This window comes from Dasypus novemcinctus, unplaced genomic scaffold, assembly GCF_030445035.2.
Source record: "Dasypus novemcinctus isolate mDasNov1 unplaced genomic scaffold, mDasNov1.1.hap2 scaffold_124, whole genome shotgun sequence".
In the NCBI taxonomy this organism is placed as follows: domain Eukaryota; kingdom Metazoa; phylum Chordata; class Mammalia; order Cingulata; family Dasypodidae; genus Dasypus; species Dasypus novemcinctus.
The window spans coordinates 848,939-867,252 of record NW_026688150.1 but is presented as its reverse complement, the minus strand read 5'-3'; the positions used below and the strand labels follow the sequence as shown (position 1 = coordinate 867,252).

Genomic DNA, 18,314 nt, shown 5'->3' with positions numbered 1-18,314 from the left:
AAAAGATAACAGATATGATAAAGATAACAGAACACCACAGTTCAAGAAATCAAAAATACACTTGCAGCAAATATCAGCAGACTAAAAAAGGCAGATCAGAGAATAAGTGAAGTGGAAGACAGTACATTGGAAATCAAACAGATAATAGAAGTGGTCGATAAAAAGATAGAAAAAATCCAGCTAGGACTTAGGGACCTGAATGATAATGCAAAATGCTCAAACATACGTATTATAGGCATTCCAGAAGGAGAAGAGAAGGGAAAGGGGTCAGAAGGAGTGTTGCAGGAAATAATGGCTGAAAACTTCCCAAATCTACTGAAAGAGACAGATGTACATATCCAAGAAGCACAGCACACTCCACTGGTCATAAACCCCAACAGGCCCACTACAAGACATATACTTGTCAAATTATCCAATGCTCAAGACAAAGAGAAAATTCTAAAAGCAGCAAGAGAAAAGAAAACCATCACATGCAAGGGAGGCTCCATAAGATTAAGTGCTGATTTCTCATCTGAAACCATGGAGGTAAGAAGGCAGTGCTATGACATAGTCAAGGTACAAAAGGAAAAAATTTCCAACCAAGAATACTCTATCCAGCTAAACTAGCATTGACAAATGATGGAGAGTTCAAAATATTCTCAGATAAACAGAAACTGAAAGAGAATACCAAAAAGAAACCTCCCCTTCAAAAATTCTAAAGGGAGTTCTGCAGGAAGAAAGGAAAAACAGGACAGGCAGAGTTGGAAGAGAGTGTAAGAGCAACAAAAAAGACAAAAAGAGAAGGAAAATAAAATACAAACAAAATATGACAAACACAAATCCAATCAAAATATGGCTAACACAAATAATTCCTTGAAAGTAATAACACTGAATGTCAATGGATTAAACTCACCTATCAAAAGATTCAGACTGGGACATCAGATAAGGAAATATGACCCATCTCTATGCCTAAGGAAATATGACCCATCTATATGTCTACAAGAGACACATCTTAGACCAGAGACTCATGGAGGTTGAAAGTGAATGGCTGGAAAACAATCATACAAGCAAACAACAACCAAAAAAAGGCAGGAGTAGCTATATTAATATCAGGCAAAATAGACTTTAAATGCAAAACAATTGTGAGAGACAAAGAAGGATACTACATTTTAGGGAAAGGGACAATCTGTCAAGAAGATTGAACAATCATAAATATTTATGCTCCTAACAAGGGTGCCTCTAAATACGTGAGGCAAACGCTGGAAAAACTAAGTGAAAAACTAGATGCATCTACAATTATAGTGGGTGATTTTAATATACCATTATCAACTCTGGACAGAACATCTCAAAAGAGAATCACTAAAGAAACAAAACAGTTGAACAGTATGTTAGAGGCGCAGGATCTAATAGACATATATAGATCATTACACCAGAATACAGCAGGATATACATTTTCTCAAGTGCACAAGGATCATTCTTCAAGATTGACCGTATGCTAGACCACAAAGGAAGGCTCAATGAATTCAGAAAGATCAAAATCATACAAAATAATATCTCTGACCACAGTGGAGTGAAGTGGAAATCTGCAGGGACCAGAGTCCCAGATTTCAACCAAGATATGGAAATTAAACAGCACACTCTTAGAAAAACAGTGGGTCAAAGAGGAAATCTCAAAAGAAATAATAACTACCTTGAAATTAATTAAAATGATAACACAAAATACTAAAACTTATGGGATGCAGCAAAAGCAGTACTGAGAGGGAAATTTATAGCCATAAATTCATACATCCAAATAGAAGAAAAAGCAAAAGTTGAAGAACTAATTGCACATATGGAGGAATTAGTAAAAAAAAAACAAAGTAACCCCAGAGGAGGAAGAAAGAAAGAAATAACAAAGATAAGAGCAGAACTAAATGAAATAGAAAATAAGAAAGCACTTGAGAAGATAAACAAAACCAAGAGCTGGTTCTTTGAGAAGATCAATAAATTTGACAAACCCTTAGCTAGACTAACAAAGGAAAAAAAGAGGAGATGCAAATACACAAAATAAGAAATGAGAAAGGAGATTTCACAATTGACCGCAGAGAAATAAAGACTACCATAAGAGGATACTCTGAAAAACTATATTCCAACAAAAATGACAATTCAGAGGCAAAGGACAAATTCCTAGAAACACATAAGCAGCCTATATTGATGAAAGAAGAATTTGACCATCTCAACAAGCCAATCACAAATAAAGAGATAGAATCAGTCATTAAAAACCTCCCAACTAAGAAAAGCCCAGGGCCAGATGGCTTGACAGGTGAATTCTACAAAACATTATGGAAAGAACTAACACCAATCTTGCTGAAACTCTTCCAAAAAATCTAAACAGAAGGAGCATTATCTAACTCATTCTATGATGCCGATATTACCCTAGTACCAAAGCCAAACAAAGACACCACAAGAAAGGAAAATTACAGACCAATTTCTCTAATGAACCTAGATGCAAAAATCCTCAACAAAATACTTGCTAATCGTATTCAACAACACATTAAGCGAATTATGCACCATCACCAAGTGGGATTTATTCCGGGTATGCAAGCATGGTTCAACATAAGAAAATCAATCAATGTAATACACAATATAAACAGATTGAAGGAAAAAAAACACATGATTATATCCATAGATGCAGAAAAAGCATTTGACAAAATACAGCACACTTTCTTGATAAAAATACTGCAAAAGGAAATTTTCTGCACATGATAGAGTATATATGAAAAACCCACAGTCAACATTGTTTACAATGGTGAAATCTTAAAATCTTTCCCTCTAAGATCAGGAATAAGACAAGGATGCCCACAATCACCTCTTCTATTTAACATTGTCTTTGAAGTACTTGCTCGAACACTGAGTCAAGAACCAGATATAAAAGGCCTTCAAATTGGAAAGGAAGGAGTCAAAATTTCATTATTTGCAGATAACATGATCCTATACATAGAAAACTCTCAGAGCTCTACAACAAAGCTCCTAGAACTCATAAATGAGCTTAGTAAAGTCACAGTTATAAGATCAATGCACAAAAGTAAGTAGCATTTCAGTACACCAATAATGAGCAAGCTCAAGAGGAAATCAAGAAACAAATACCATTTACAATAGTCAATAAAAAAATCAAATACCTAGAAATAAATTTAACTAAAGATGTAAAGAACTTATACAGAGAGAATTACACAACACTGTTAAAGGAAATCAAAGAAGACCTAAATAAATGGAAGAATATTCCCTGTTCATGGATAGGAAGACTAAATATTATTAAGATGTCTATCCTATACCAAAACTGATCTACACATTCAATGCAATCCCAATAAAAATCAACTCAGCATTCTTTAATGAACTAGAAAAACTAACTATGAAATTTATTTGGAAAGGAAAGAACCTTCGAATAACCAAAGACATATTGAAAAAGAAAAACAAAACTGGAGGAATCACACTACCTGACTTCAAAACATACTACAAACTTACAGTAGTGAAAACAGCATGGTATTGGAACAGGGAGAGACACACAGGTCAATGGAACCGAATTGAGAGTTCTGATATAGATCCTCATATATACAGTCATATAATATTTGATAAAGCCACCAAGCCCTCTCAACAGGGAAAGAATGGCTTATTCAACAAATGGTGCCTGGAGAACTGGATATCCATATGTAAAGGAATGAAAGAGGATTACCATCTCACATCTTACACAAAATGAACTCAAGATTGATCAAAATAAAATCCAAGACCATAAAGATTTTGAAAAGCAGTGTAGGGAAGCATCTACAGGACCTTGTAATAGGAAATGGCTTCATGAACTTAACACCAAAAGCATGAGCAGCAAAAGAACAAATAGATAAATGGGACTTTCTCAAAATTAAAGCCTTCTGCACCTCAAAGGAGTTTGTCAAGAAAGTGAAAAGAGAGCCTACACAATGGGAGAAAATATTTGGTAACCATATATCTAATAGGAGACTTATAACCTGCATTTACAAAGAACTCCTATATCTCAAAAATAAAAAGACAAACAACCCATTTAAAAATGGGAAAAAGATTTAAACAGACACTTCTCCAAAGATGAAATACAAATGGCCAAAAAGCACGTGAAAAAATGTTCCAAATCTCCAGCTATTAGGGAAATGCAAATCAAAACTACAATGAGATACCATCTTACTCTCATAAGATTTGGCAGCTATGAAAAAGCAGAATACTACAAATGCTGGAGAGGATTTGGAGGAATGGAAACACTCATCCACTGCTGGTGAGAATGAAGAAGGATCCAGCCATTCTGGAGGACAGTTTGGCGGTTTCTCAAAAACCTAGCTATAGATTTGCCATATGACCCAGCAATTCCAGTGCTGACTGAAAACAAGGACACAAATTGATATATGCACACCAATGTTAATAGCAGCATAGTTTACTATTGCCAAAAGTTGGAATCAACCCAAATGCCCATCAACAGATGACCAGATAAATAAAATGTGGTATATACATACAATGGAATATACTCAGCTTTAAGAATGAATACACTACAAACACACGTGATAACATGGATAAATCTTGAGAGCCTTATGTTCAGTGAAGCAACCCAGGCATTGAAGTACAAATACTACATGACCTCAATGATATGAAATAAGTAAACCAAGCTGTCTCAGAGAGTTAGAGACTGGATGATAGGCTTAAAGGAAACTGGGAGGTACAGGAAGGATGTAAGCTGACACCTACATGGGTGAAATCTATGATAAGCTGGAGGTAAGTATGTGTACAAGGAAGGGATAAAATGGGGGAATAGGGTTATCTTTGCATGGGGTTTTGCAGACTTGAGGGGGGCTAGTGATGGGAGGATGGGAAATATTGTCCAAGAAATTGGGGGGAGGGTAGGGGAACATAGGAGAATGTCAGGGATTTGGTTGAGAGTATAATGGTGAGAAAACTTTTTGAAAAATATAATAATGAAGGTTACCTGTTTAAGACGCTTAAAAGGCATAATCTGATGCAGGACAGGCTTGTAGGGAGTGTGTGAGTGCTCATTTTGCCCTAGTGGGTTATATCATTGAATGGAGACCCATACAATGAGTGAAGTTACACCCACGTCCTGGGGAGAACTGATGTTCTCAAATAGAGGGAGTTGTATGTCTCGAGAGAAATGGTGGCTCCCAATGCATTAGGGCAGTTGAGCATGTCAAGCCCTCAACACTCTTGCAAGTATCTCTGAACATGGCCCTTCAAGCAATGATGTCTGATTGTCACTGTGGGCCCTGAGTGGAGGGGGAAAGAGGTATTGAATAGATGGAATCAATGTAACTGTGTGGGCAATAGAAGTGTTCCACAAGATTATGCAAGAATGGATATAAGACATGTTAAATTACACCAAAAACATATAGGGGCCAACAGACTAATAATGTAAACCATAATATAAAACACAGGATAACTAAAAATTTAGAAAACTGTATAGCCTAAAGTATAAACCACAATGTAAACACAAATGTTACCTTGTTTGAAAGCTATTGTCTCAATATCTGTACATCAGTTTCAGTAAATATTGTATGAATATGTTAAAAGATTATCACTGTGGAAGTGAAAAGGTTTTATAATGGATACGTGGGAGTACTGTATATTGTATATATGAATTACTGTGATCTATAGCTCTTGTGAAGAGAAGCTTAATAATTAGGAAAAAAGAAAAGAAAAAGATAGAATGTAGAATTTTTCCAAATCAATATGTATTCCATATCTAACCTTTAAACTCATCACTATATTCCATTTTACTATTAAGGGAACCTGGCATTATATTGGGCTTCACTTTTCAGGAAGTTTTGGATCACAGAGTGGTTCAACAATGGCAGTGGAGGAATACTGGTATGGGATGTTATTGTCAGTGGACATATGGTTGACAGGGAGTTATACAGGGCATGTGTCCGGGATTCATAGAAATGTTTGGATATATTCATAGTGGAAACAATTAAAAACAACAGCTGGGGGGGTACTGGGTTTCTGGCTGGGAGGGGACCCTGTCGTGGTCCCTAGGGGAGCTGTGGCAGTCCCCCAGGTGCAACAGCAAGGACCAGGAAGGAATGAGGGTCCAACAGTGAGCCCCTGATACTAATGACTATGCTTGTGAGCCTATACACCTGAAATAAGAACAAGGCCTAGAGCAGCACTGTGCCTAGGAGTTCCCTCCTGACAACCTCCATGTTACTCAAATGTGGCCAGTCTCAAAGCCAAACTCAGCTTGTAAATGCAATGCCTTCCCCCCAGCGTGGGACATGACACCCTGGGATGAATCTCCCTGGCACCAAGGGATCACTACCAAGTACCAGCTGATGACGTAAATAGAAAATGACCTTGAATAAAAGGTTCAACGCAGACCAACAGAATATCCCTCTCTACAAATAATAACAGGAATTAAAAATGCTTTTTGACCTAAATTAAGGGGGAAATCGAAAGGACAAATGAGTTCATATGGCTATGAGTCTCTAAAAAATAATCTGGAGGTTGTCAGAAGGATTGCCCTTATGCACACCTGAGCAGAGTCTCAGAGACAGATAAATAGATACAACCCCAGGTATTGGTTCTTTTGAGGGCTAAAGAGACCCACAGGTTTTATGGTCATGGCAGATGAGGTTCACTGCCATGTCAGTTGGCCCTTCTTTGGAGTTTGTGTTTCTGGATGATGGAGCTGGACTCAGATGTGATCTCTTTTCACAAGCCTTTCCTGTTACTTTACTGGAATTGTAGTTGGTGCTGGGGTTTATGGTATATCTAGGGGATCTGAATCTCTGGGCTGAAAATTTGATAGCCAGGTCCTGAGCCTCAACAGACTTCAGCTCCTACACTCTGGTTTATTGGACTTACTCCACTCAGCTAACATGGAGTTGAAGAACGTCAACCACCACACCATGGAGCCAAGAGAGCCTACAACTGAAAGCATGAGGATTGCATCCAGTATCCATGTGGAATCTAAGCCCCCTCTTGACATAGATGTGGAATGGACACAACCAATCCAAGGTCCACAGGAAGGAGGAATGCAGTAAGGATTGGAGTGGACTTACTGATATTCTATTCATGAACTATTGTGGTTAGTAATCGAGAAAATGTGGCATTGGTGTGGAAAAAGTGGCCATGGTGGCTGCTGGGTGCCGGGAATGGGAGGAAGAGATGAGATGTGGAGGCATTTTTGAGACTTGGAGTTGTCCTGGGTGGTGCTGCAGGGACAATTACTAGACATTGTAGATCCTCCCATGGCCCACTGGATGGAACGTGGGAGAGTGTGGGCTATGATGTGGACCACAGGCGTTGGGGTGCAGCAATGCCCAGAGATGTATTCACCAAATGCAATGTATGTGTCATGATGATGGGGGAGATTGTTGCTGTGGGGGGAGTGGTGGGGTGGGAGGGGTGGGGGTGAATGGGGACCTCATATTTTCTGAATGTAATATTTTTTAAAAATGAATTTTAAAAAAATAAATAAAAAGAATGTCCCAAAGAGGAGAGATGGGGATCATGATTGTCCCTAGGGGTTGTCAGGCATAGAGAGTACTTTGAAAATTCCAGGGTAGGTGCATAGTGTAACTGGAACTCTCTTGGATCAGTCTGGGTCTGGGGTGGCTCTCCTAGAAAGCAGTGAGAGCCCTGATAGATCCCAGTCACCGGAAAAGAACTTCATTAGAAGAAGGTACCAGACAGGTGAAGATTGGCTGAGATTCTGGGCTGTACTGAATCCTTTTTTATAATAAACGTAACCAACTTTATCCAATGTTAAGGAGAAAACAGGAACCATGTTCTGAATCCTAAGAACATGTAGTTATTATTATTTTTATTTCTTATTTACAGAAGAGAAAACAGAGTTTCAGAATTAAGTCACTTGTCTGAAGTCAAAGCATATGATTATGTTGGGGCTCAGAATTATGATTTTCTAAAATTTATGAAAGACAATCAAACCATGGCTACAAGGAGTCAGAGAATCCCAAGCAGGAGAAATTCCAAAAGGCATGCAGGTGCATGAAAACACACAAACATACACATGCCTAGACACATTTTAGTGAATCTAATGAAAACCCAAGAAAAGGAGAAACACCTTGAAGGCAGCAGGAGGAAAAAAGGACCACTAAATGATACCATATTTGTATGTTCCCTAAAAGGGGTTTGACAACTGCAAGGTACTTCATAAGCTTCAGCTTTCTCCTCCAATGTGCTGCAGGAAATTATACATTTAAAAGTTCAAATAGTAAGTAAAAAAGTTGGGAGAATACTCTTGCCAAATGTTCCAGAAAAGAAGAGACATACAAATGACTATGAGTTGTAAATACCACAGCTTTATCTCTGAGAAACTGCAAGATCTTTACAGGACAACAAGCCTACAAAGGCAAATGCGCAAGGGAACTTGAAGTACATCCTTAGAGAGATAATGTCCACCAACCAGGAGATAATGAAACTTGCAGAAACCACACAGGGCCAAACAATCTCTGACAGATGCCCATGCCCTCCAGTCACATGGACTGAGGAGACATCATCTAGAGATACTGGGTGATATCTGAGCTAAGAAGGAAACATAGGAGGGTTTTTGGGTGTTGTCAGAGTCCGGAAGGAAATGTGGGATGAATTTCATGAAGGTGGGGGCATTTCCTATTATAGGATGGGTGTTATCTTCAATAATAGCCTTGAGAGTTATGACCAGCTCACGGCAGAATGAGCTGCAGCCTTGGCTGAAGGCAGGCACAGCGAGTGGGAGCTTGCTCAGGACCTCACAACAATGGAACAGAAATCTCTGCCAAAACTGGGAGAATCTGGTGAGTGGAAAGACTCAGTATTACACATCCTGAAGCGTTGGGACCTGGGTACACATCAGAGTTCTAGCCAGGTGGGGGAGGAAGAAGCTTGGGGTCCCCCATCACACCTGGGTTCCCTCCTGAAACCCACCACAACTCAACAGTCTCAGCAGTCCAGTGGTGAATGATTCAGCCTCATTTCTCCTCAACTACACTCTTGACTTTTCAGCATTTCCAGAGCCTGTGTGGGTTGACCCTTTCTTCATTCCGTACAGGACAGCAGGAACAAAATCTTCCCCAAGATGATCCCTGGAAGTTTCTATGTCTGGCAATGACCATGCTGATGTTTCTCTTGGTCATGATTGTTGGTGTGGTCCTGGGAAATGGTGAGATAAGGCTAGTGGAAAGGGTAATCAGAGGGATGAGGTTCTCCACTTAATTGTTCAGGGGAGGGGGTGTGTGGAGCATGCATGGGCAGTAACATTAGGCTGTGCTGAGTTCCCTGGCATTATGGTTTTAGAAGGGAATTTTTCTCCTCACCCTGGCTTCGAAGGGCATCTAAAATCTAGGACATTGTATTCTCCTCCCATAGTCTTGCAGTTGAGCTACCAATTAGAGGAAGAATTGAATCAACTGAACAACACATGTGAGTGCTGATTGCAATGATGGCCTCTGTCCTACCCACATTCCAGCCCTTCTTCCTTCCAGGCCTGTAGCTGTCTTTTCTCTATGTGTCTCTTAGTTACACAGGGTTTGGCAGATACTAAACACAATTGAGACACCTTTCGGGGAGAAATGTTCCGGCAAAGGGAGGCTGTGCAGGCAGTAAATGGTAAGGAACAGGCATTTGGAGTTTGGATTGTGGGGAGTGAGTGTTGGGAGAAAGATGTTGTCTTGGCCACTCTGTTAATGGTATCATTTCTTGCAACATATGAGTCTGTAAAGGGAATTTTAACTAATCTCCTACTCACCATTACTATTAACATAAGTTTAAGGCACCCTGCATTGCTTTCAGCTGCCTTCTGATGATTGGGCATGGTATATATAGGAAGTTATTGATTTCCCTGTTGTGGAATTTCAAGGATGCAGCCAATTGGTTGGGTTCAAATCAATTCACTGGGTTGGAGTTCAATACCGTGACCACTGTAACTCCCAGCCCCGGCAAAACTGATTTCTGCCCCTCTCCCCCAGAATCTACTTGCAATCCCTGCCCCAAGTCCTGGACAGCATTTGAGGGCTCCTGCTATAACTTTAGCAGAAACAGACTTGTGTGGATTAAAGCCAATGATCAGTGTATCAAAGATGGAGCTCACCTGGTCATCATCAATAGCCAAGCAGAGCAGGTAAGAGTGGGAAGGGATGCTGTGGGAACCCCTTCCAAGAAATTACAAGTTGAGGTTCCTGCTAGTTCTTTTTTTTTTCTCTCTCTATTTTTTTTTAATGTTACAATAAAAAAATATAAGAGGTCCCCATATACCCTCCACCCCCCTCACCCCACTCCTCCCACATCAACCTCTTTCATCATCATGGCACATTCATTGCATTTGCTGAATATCTTTTGGAGCACTGCTGCACCTCATGGATAATGGTTTATGTTGTAGTTTACATTCTCCCCTAGTCCACCCAGTGGGCCATGGCAGGAAATACAATGTCCAGCATCTGTCCCTGCAGCACCACCCAGGACAACTCCAAGTCCTGCAAATGCCCCACATCCTATCTATTCTTCCCTCTTCTAGCCTCAGTAGCTACCGTGGCCACTTTCTCCACATCAATGCTACAATTCCTTCCATTGCTAATCACAGTAGCTCCATAGTAGAATATCAGTAAGTTCACTCTAATCCATACTGTATTCCTTCATTCTGTGGACGCTGGGATGATTATGTCCACTCCACCTCTATATTGAGAGGGGGCTTAGATTCTACATGGATGATGTGTGCAATTCTCCTGCTTGCAGTTATAGGCACTCTTGGCTCCCTGGTGTGGTGATTAACCTTCTTCACCTCCCTGTTAGCTGGCTGGGGTAAGTCCAATAAACCAGAGGGTAAGAGTTGCAAGTCTGCTGAGGTTCAGGGCCTAGCTGTAACATTGACAGTCCACAGATTCAGGTCTCCTGAGTATACACCAAGCCCAACGCCAAACACAGATTCAGTAAAAGTGACAGAAGAGGAGTGTGAGAAAGGTCACATCTGAGTCCAATTCCATCACACTCAGGAATACAAACTCCAAAGAGGGCCAGTTGACATGGCATGTCTGCCATAACCATAGTACCTATGGGTCTCTGTAGCCCTCAGGAGAACCATTACCTGGTGTTGTATCTACTTTGGCTGTCTCTGGGACCCTGCTGAGGTGTGCGCATGTGCAATGCCTCTGATGACCTCCTGACTCTTAAGCCATCCCTGGAGGCACCTGCCTTTGAAGTCCCATTTTGCAGAAGAGGACCCTGACAGTCACAGATGTCCATAATTTCCCTGACCATATCCTCCATAACTATGGTGAACATGTAGAGCTCTCAAGACATTTGGATCCAGTGTTTTCATCTGCTTCATTGGACAGCATTCTTCACCTGAGAGTCCTTCAGGTCTGAGTCTTCATCATGTTTCAATATCCCAGTCCCACTTGTGTTCCCCCATATTTCTCACTTGTGTTCCCACATATTTCTTGACTACATCTCCCTTTTCTTCAAGAAGAAATTCTTGACTGCCTTTCAAGGAGAGTTTTGGATTGGCTTCACAAAACTGTACAGGAAAGGCTCACACAAGTGGCAAGATGGATCGTCTCTCACCTACACATAAGTATCCCTTTTGTGACTCAGAACCCTCACTGCACCAGTCTGTCCATTTGGAGTTTGACAAAGGTCTACTAGAGTAGGTTCTCAGTTGCCTCAAATATGTTTTAGTTTTGGCAAAAACCATAGTCTTGCTGATCACAGCCCCTCTTCTACTGCTCAGTTTTATTTTGAGTAGCAAAAGTGTTTGTAAACAATGAATTAAACAATATTAAACAGGATGTTCTTCATTGCAGGAAGTCTTAGCTGTAGCATGTTAAAAAGATAAGAAGAGGTAATGTGTCATTGCCTGAGATTATTAAGAGCCAGAACTCTTCTGGACATATTATGTGGAGACTCTAGGGTCCCACAAAGCATCCTTGAGGAAACACTTCCTGGAGAATCCAGTCTTACCTTCCCTGAAGCATTCAATGACACTCACTTTCTGGTCCTCACTTCTCTTTGTCTTTTTCATTTTCTTTCCTACCACTCAGCCTGAACCACACCCAAAGGCTCCTGGACCACTCCTTTGTCTTCCTCATTCCCTCTTTCCCCACTGCACTGCCTCATCTCAAGTCTCATCTGTAGACTGGACCGTTGCTCTGTATCCTAGACCTAGGCTTGCTCTCATCAACCCATGCCCTACCCATATCCATGGTGCAATATTTCTAAATATGTGGTTTACTTGGATTTAGGAAACACCTTCCTTTCTTGGTGACACAAGGATAGTCTAGGTTCTTTGAGGGCAGCGGCGGGCCTCCGGGAGGGTCGGCGGTTGGCCGGGTGGGCTCTCCAGACAGGGGCTGCCTCGCGGTCGAAGGAGAGGAGGGGGTTCGGCACGAAGCCGTTGGGCCCTCGCTCTCTCCGCTCAGGCACGGGGGACGCGTGGTGCAAGCAAGAACACCACGGAGACAAGGTCTAGGCACAAGTCTACTTTATTGTTGAAGGGGACATGGTTTTATAGGGTCTAGGGATACGTAAAGGGACTTGATTGGTGCCGGCGGGTGCTGTTGCTTGCGTAGGCGGTTACTGGACAGTAGGCAGTTACTGGACAGTAAGCTGGCTAAGAGGTTAGGAGCAAGGGAGGGGAAGGGGAAAGTGTGGGCTGTCTAGATAACGGCTAGGCGGAAGACGGAGAAGGGGAGAAGGAGGGGCAGCGCCGGCTGCCAATACTGGGCGGGAAGGAGACGGGGACAGTTCTTTAAGATGACAACTTCCAAGGCTTGCACACTGGGTGCCGTGCATCTTCACATCCTCCTCTCCTACTCTTCCTAGTCTTCTCCACTTCCTTGTTGTAAGCTAAGTCCTGGAAGAAGCACTTTTCCCCAGGGCTGACTTACACTATCTTCCTTCTGCCTTTCCTTTTGCTGTGTCTTCTGCCTAGGGCACATTCCCTGTCAATTGAATTGCAAAATGTGCATGGAGCACAGGTTACGTCTCCTCCTGGGGCAGCCCTCCTGTGACAATGATGCATTACTCAAACTCTTTTCATTTCCTAACCCGATTCTATTTACATGTTTTTTGATTGCCTTATTATGCTCTCCCTTCGCCTATACTTGTCCCCTCCACCAGACAAACTTCTACTTAGGGGCAGAAAGAACATGCAACAAATCTCTTTGCTCCTGTACCCCATACACGTCTTTGTACCCAGCAGGTGCTCAACAAACAGTTTTGGAATGAATGAATGTGAGTACCTCATATCCTCCACAATCCCATTAGTAAACAGAAATCCAGGGAAGTTAGGTGACCTGTGCACTTGGGCCTCATCTATTATTTTGCAGTGCATGAGATTGGACCTGTTGATTCCTATAATGATTTTGCCCACTAAGGACTGGGGATGTTTCAGATGTCATGAATGGTATGGATGTTGTTGGAAATTGGTGGGTTGAGTCCAGGGATGCTGCTCAGTGTCCTACAGTGCACAACAAGGAACCCAAATGTCAACAATGTTGAGGGGACTAAACATATCTATAAGATATGGCACATGTTTTTCAATGTCTTGGGATTTCACAAGTGTCCTCAGTCTATTTGTCTGGGTTGATCTTTATCAGGGACCTCAGCATTGATATTTATAACTCTGCATGATTTAGTGTGTCTTTTTTTATTGATTTTTTAAAAATATTACATTAAAAAATATATGAGGTCCCATTCAACCCCACCACTCCACCCCACCACTTCCCCCCCAGCAACATTCACTCCCATCATCATGACACATCCATTGCATTTGGTAAGTGTTTAGTGTGTCTTGTCCATGTCCTGTGGTTAAGGAATTCAGCTGGCATTGTATGTTTATTTACAGGAACTGGCAAACTGAAAATTGGCATATCTCTGACTGTGTCTACATGAATCCATCTGGCCAGTGGGACAGTGTTGATTGTCACAACTATTGGTCCTACCGTTGGATCTGTGAGAAGCCTCAGATCTGCTGAACCTAATCCCTTTCCTGTATGTTTTATGTAGTTCAAGATTCCCCTGATCTGTGACCTCAGCACAAATTCCTAACTTCTTTGCAAAATCTAAGTCTGTCCTGAGTCTGAGTTATATTGGTAGGATTCATTCCCCTCTCTTGCCTCCCTCTTTAATTCTGTTGGGAAACAAGTAAATGGTACCCATGGAATGAAACTTACAGTAAACCAAAGTATGTAGAAGAGTCCACAGAATGAATAGATCAGTTTTCCTAATATAAGTAGCATAATTAAAAGAAAATGTGAGACTGCCATATAATAAAAGAGATTTAAGTGATATAACTAATGTGTGGACCTTGTTTGTATTTAGATTTGAACAAATCACCTATAGAAAGACATTTTCAAGCAATCACAAAAATTGATGTGGATTGGGCATTAAGACATTTTTTTGAAGATGTAAAATGGGAAATTTTATAAATGAAGCAAATTAAGCATACTCAAAGGGGGAAAAAACCAAATATCTAAGATTCACATCATAATAAAAGATGAAATTTATGAAATAGCCTTCTCTTGATAAAGTTTCATCTCTTTGCATTTGTTTCTTTTTTATTTATCTTGCCATCTTTCCTCCCATGCTTCTCTATTTCTTTCCCTCCACCTTTTCCTGTCTAAGCCTGCAGTGACAGATTTCCTCCTCCCCCTCTGTGGTTATAAAAATATGGAATGTGTCATGAATTTGTGTATCATCCTTTCACAGGGACCATATTAATTTTCTCTATATTGTTCCAACTTTAGTATATGTGCTGCCAAAATAAGCACAGCATTAGGAAATATTAAGTGATTTTTATTTATTTGTTAGTTGTGATGATGGTAGGTAGTTGCATATAAAAAAAGAAGTCATACATTAGATTTCCATACTGAAGTAATTAGGGATTAAAATACTTAGTGCCTTGGGTTTTCTGTAAAATACTAAATAAATTAATGGTAAGCGGGCAGAGATGAAACAAAATTGGCCAAATATTCATAACTGTTGAAGCTGGGATATAGGAGGACATATTTTGTTTTTACTTTAATATATATTATAAATTTACAGTTGAAATTTTTATATTTTATTTTATTTTTTATTAAGTTGTCTTTTAAAAAAAATACATGGATCACAAAAAAGTTAAAAAAATAAGAGATTCCCACATACCACACACCCCACCCCACCCATTCCTCCCACATCAAATGTAATTTATCATATTAACTCATTATAAAGGAAAACATGATTTAAAGAAGAAATTTAGACACTTTGGTGTAAAAGAGAAGTGCCTTACCCTGTGAAAGTTATCTACAGGGCTCATTTGTGTCCACCAAGATCGTGTTCAAAGATGCTCCAGGGTGCTGGTCCCTCCAGAAACTAGTAAAATCTGGCTGCCAGGCTAGAAGGGTGTAGCCCGGGTGGCAGTGGCAGCATCCAAGGAACTGGAAAGATTTCTGTGAGTTCTAGTAACTGGCCAGGAGCCTCCTGGACCAGAAGAATTGTAACCTGAGCAGTGAAGTGAGTGAAGGGGTGAGAGGAGAAGGTTTCATGACTCTTGCCTGCAGCTGGGAGGAAAAACTGAGCTTGTGTTTCTGCCCCTTGGGCCAAGAAGCCGGGACCCTGAGGGCAGCTTCTTGCAGGAGGATGAGATTTGGAAAGCCCTGAGAGATAATTGTGGACCCATAACCTGGCTTTTGCGACATACTGAACCTCTCAGAAAAGGGGAAAAGTGACAGTTAGCTCTTTGATATAAGAGATGAGGAGGCCTGAGAGAACAACTGGATGTGTACTCAACCATCGTCTCTTTCATTAGCGGTAAGCTCCTCCTCACTGCCGCTCAGGCCATGGAAGAAATCGAAGAAATGATGCAGGAATCACCGAACCCAGAAGAAGATGAAAACCCTAAGATCTTCAGATCAGCTTTCAATGCTTCCTGGAAGTCCAAAGCTTAAGATCAAATTCAAGCTGTTATGAAGAAAAAGTAAAAAGGCTCCTATTGTCCAAATTAAATGAACTCCTTGAGGCGTCGCACTGTCCTTGTACTTGAGGCTTGGGTTACTCCGAAGACCTTGCGTAGTTGTTGGGTGGGTGAGCTGAACTTGAGTTTGGAAAGAAGGTTAAAAAAAAAAACAACTTCATTTATGTTCTTCTTGAAGTGCATGATAAACTGAAAGAGCACAAAGACAAGTAAAGAGGAACTCTCAGAATGACAAGACCAAGAGAAGTCCCGTGCCAGGCACAAAGTAGGCGTCAGGCATTGATTTTGAGGAAAGGCAATGAAACACGGGCCACCATCTGGTGAAGATCTTCAAATCCAGGAGGGTTTCGGGGTTCAGAGGACATCGGAGCCGAGTCAGCAACTGGGTGCCGCGTGTTTGTAGATTTGAAGAAGCTGAATCAGCCACTGGAGGAGCCGAAGGAGCTGAGCAGCGAAAGTGAGCTGGGCAGGAGCCGGTGGGCACCCCCAAACACACACCCCAGGGTCTGGAGGCCTCCCTTGCTGGACCCCGGCTCACCTCCCAGCGACGCATGGTCTGACTGACACGAAGTAGTTCTTGGACTTCCATTGTCGCCCCAAAATTCTGGAAGTCTAGGCAAAGAGGGTCTGGAATTTTGATAAGAAGGCAGAGAAGCGGGACAGACTACGCATATTTCAGCACCAGGGACAGCGGCTTCCCTGAGAGAAGACCTCCGGGCCTGCAGGGGTGGTCGGGTGGGTACTTCCCACAGACCCCTGAAGAACCTTGCTGGGGTCTACAGAGTAAAGGTGGCGGCGGAGGATAAATGGCTGTACAAAGAGGGGGAAAACACCAAGCAATTGAAATGAATAAATGTTTAATATATTTAAGGATGGAAAAGTTTTAATGCCAATATGTTCATGCAAATATGACAAATTTGAATATATATTTAGTCACATTCCATCCTGTTTAGAGAACATTTTGCAGACTCTATGTAGCGTTCCATACCTGGCTCTTTTACTTAATATCTGTGTCTTGCCTTTTTAAAAAAATGTGTGCCCAAAGAGAGGTGCTTATCTCCTCCTGCCCGTCTCCTTCAGCAAGTAGAAATGGCCCAATGATACACTTCTCTACTCTATATATTTCTTTTCTTTTCAGTCCATATGCTTGGATTACCCTTTCCCCTGTCATCAACCAAAAGAATCCTCTTCATCCAACAAAACCCCACTAAAATGTTCCTTCCCTTACATTTTGCCATCACAGGTGGAAAAATGAAGGTGTCTCCATCACAGCCCTTCAAATTGCACTGCCCCTGCTGGATTTGACATGATTTATCTGAGTCTCCCCAGGTCCTATTTTTTTTTTATTTTTATTTTTTATTATTGATTCTGTAAAAATATTACATTAAAAAAAATATATGAGGACCCATTCAACCCCACCACCCCCACCCCACCACTCCCCCCGCAGCAACACTCATTCCCATCATCCTGACACATCCATTGCATTTGGTAAGTACATCTCTGGGCACCTCTGCACCTCATGGTCAATGGTCCACATCATGGCCCATACTCTCCCCCATTCCATCCAGTGGGCCCTGTGAGGATTTACAATGTCCAGTGATTGCCCCTGAAGCGCCATCCAGGGCAGCTCCAAGTCCCAAAGACGCCTCCACATCTCGTCTCTTCCTGCCATTCCCCATACCCATTAGCCACCATGTCCACTTTTCCCACTCCAATGCCACCTTTTCTATGTGGACATTGGATTGGTTGTGTCCATTGCACCTCTATGTCAAGAGGAGGCTCAGATTCCACATGGATACTGGATGCAATCCTCCCACTTTCAGTTGTAGGCACTCTAGGCTCCATGGTGTGGTGGTTGTCCTTCTTCAACTCCATCTTAACTGAGTGAGGTGAGTCCAATAAATCAGATTGTAGGTGCTGTAGTCTGTTGAGGCTCAAGGTCTGGCTATCGCATTGTCAGTCCAGAGATTCAGATCCCCTAAATATATCTTAAACCCCAACACCAACTACAACTCCAGCACAGTAGCATGAAAGTCTTATTTATATTGATGGGTACACAGTAGAAAGTCAACACATGCTTCTTGTATCAAGGCCAAGACCACCACTTTCCTGTTAACAAATCTAAGCTCTCTAGCCCAATGTCCCATGCCCTGTGATAATAGTCATAGTTGCACATAGTAAATGCTATATATCATGTTCCCATTAGCTTACCTGATTGTCAGAACCACTCTGGCAGGAAGATGCTGCCATCCCCCCAGTTTTCAGATGAGGAAACTGAGGTTCGTATGTTTGAGTAATTTGTTTTAGGTCAAATCACACGTTAGTGATGTATCTGGGGATCAAACCAAGGGTTGTAAAGAGTACATGGATTGGAAAAGCCCAT

General features: G+C 41.5%; 1 long non-coding RNA gene, 1 other non-coding gene and 1 pseudogene across 2 annotated transcripts; 2 read left to right on the top strand and 1 right to left on the bottom strand.

Moving 5' to 3' along the window:
• Nucleotides 1-8,690: 8,690 nt before the first annotated feature.
• LOC131277523 (uncharacterized) lies at nt 8,691-14,261 on the top strand. The gene is made up of 6 exons (XR_011648191.1): nt 8,691-8,783; nt 9,038-9,148; nt 9,355-9,408; nt 9,505-9,594; nt 9,954-10,105; nt 13,826-14,261. It is a non-coding gene; the product is annotated as an uncharacterized lncRNA (long non-coding RNA).
• Nucleotides 14,262-14,643: 382 nt separating this feature from the next.
• LOC131277530 (U6 spliceosomal RNA) lies at nt 14,644-14,750 on the bottom strand. The gene has a single exon (XR_009184690.1). It is a non-coding gene; the product is annotated as a U6 spliceosomal RNA (small nuclear RNA).
• Nucleotides 14,751-15,648: 898 nt separating this feature from the next.
• Nucleotides 15,649-16,334, top strand: LOC101444540 (fasciculation and elongation protein zeta-2 pseudogene; annotated as a pseudogene).
• Nucleotides 16,335-18,314: the final 1,980 nt, after the last annotated feature.